Genomic DNA, 2,083 nt, shown 5'->3' on the forward strand with positions numbered 1-2,083 from the left:
TGTTTTCAAGGGATGAGACAGGGGCTCCCTGTGCTGTCATCTGGCCCAGAACTCTCTATGCTGACCTCTGTCTCACTGATATTTGGTTTCTTTGTCCTCCCAAGTACTGGGACTAAAGATGTGCATCACCCTGTCTGGCCAGATACAGTTATTTTTATTATTTATTTATTTATAATAGTTTATTTATTATTTTTATTTTATGTGTACAAGCGTATTGCCTGCATGTATGTGAGTGCACCCACATTGTGCAATGCTGTGGAGGTTAGAAGAGGGCTTCTGATTCCACTGGAACTGGAATTAAGGAAGGTTCATATCTGCCCTGTGGGTGCTGGGAATTGAACCCGGGTCCTCTGCAAGAACAGTCAGTGCTCTTAACCACTGAGCCATCTCTCCAGCCCCCAATACACTTATTTTTAAAAGTAAGAGACATATCTGTAGGAACCAAAGTTGACTTACTTAAAGTCCCCAAATACCCCGGCATATGTACAATATATGCAGAAATATATTGCATATATATGTATGTCATATATATGTATATATGACATACCATATATATATATGATCTTAATGTGGATACTGCTGCATAAATATAACTGAGGTATAGAACAGTTTGCACAGTAACATAAAGAGTCCATTCTTCCTTTAATGTAGCATGACAATGTTATATGAGGATTTAGAGTAGGTAAGGAATTGCTTCAGTAACATGAAAGATGAAAGTAATGTGAAAAGCCAAAAATGTTTGGCAATATGTTACATCTTCTTTACTGTAGGAAAAACAAAGCTTACAAAATGTAGTAATTACTTCCCCACTTGCTGTTACCAAATACCTGATGGCAACTATAGTTAATGAGAATTATCATATTTTGACCCCTAGTTTCAGAGGATTTAGGACATGATCTTTTTCCCTGTGTTTCTGGTCCCATAGGGAGATAAAGTATCATGGTTATAGAAGAATTGTAGGTAAAGAGGCCAACAACCAATAGTAATACAAGATATAGAGTTACATGAAGGACAAGATATAAAGGTTTAAGGCAGGATTCTGGGGAGTTGCTTCCTCAAGCTGGGTTCACCCACTAAACTTTCTGTGTCTCTCAATATAACACCATCAATCAGAGAGCAATCATTCAATAACACAGACCTTGTGGTATATATCATATACAAATTGTAAGGAAGTGCTTTCCTATTAGAATATCTAGTTATATGCACACACTATGATGACTAGACCCACAGAGATAAGGTGTGTTATATACCATGCATGTATTTCCATTTTTCATTGAATATGCTGTCTTTGATCTTGTGATTAATTCTACTCATTTATGATAGTGAGAAACTTTTTGTTGTTGCTTCTGTTCTTCCTTGAATCTCATCTTAACAAATTTAGAATAAAATACTGAATAACCTGTGCTTTTTCCACTAATAAAAAGCAAAATGATTGTGGAAGATGTCTTTTCTTTTGTGGATCATGGAAAAGTCTATGTTGCTTGTAAGCTTTCTAAAGTTTAAGACGTTAAGAAGTTTCCTTTATAGTTCTTCCTTTCCTTCCTTCCTTCCTTCCTTCCTTCCTTCCTTCCTTCTTTCCTTCCTTCCTTCCTTCCTTCATTCTTTCCTTCCTTCCTTCCTTCATTGTGTGTATGTGCAGAGAGGGAGGGTCTGCCCACACAACAGCAGACATGTGGAAGTAAGAGAACAATTTTCAGAAGTCCTTTATCACCAGCCACTGTGTAGAGGAAGTCTCTTTTCTTTCTAGTACTGTGCACCATATTTCAGTCTAGCTGGTCCACATACTTACAGTGATTTTCTTTTTACTGACTCTTATTTCGCCTTAGGAGTGCTGGGAATGTGCATGTGTGAAACCATCTTCAGCTTGTGACATGAGTTCCAGGGCTCACACTCAGGTCACTGGATTTGCACAGCATTCCTTTTAGCTGCTGAACTATCTTCCTTGTACCTTTACCAGGGCTATTATAAAACAGAAATGGGCAGCTGATCAAAATCATAAAAAAGAATCTCATGTTTTAAAATGTGTTCTTCCTCAGTACTGTCAAAAAAGAGTTGACTTTTATTTACATTAGAAGCATTGTCA

Source organism: Nannospalax galili, unplaced genomic scaffold (assembly GCF_000622305.1).
Source record: "Nannospalax galili isolate Female #2095 unplaced genomic scaffold, S.galili_v1.0 scaffold731, whole genome shotgun sequence".
NCBI classification, from domain to species: domain Eukaryota; kingdom Metazoa; phylum Chordata; class Mammalia; order Rodentia; family Spalacidae; genus Nannospalax; species Nannospalax galili.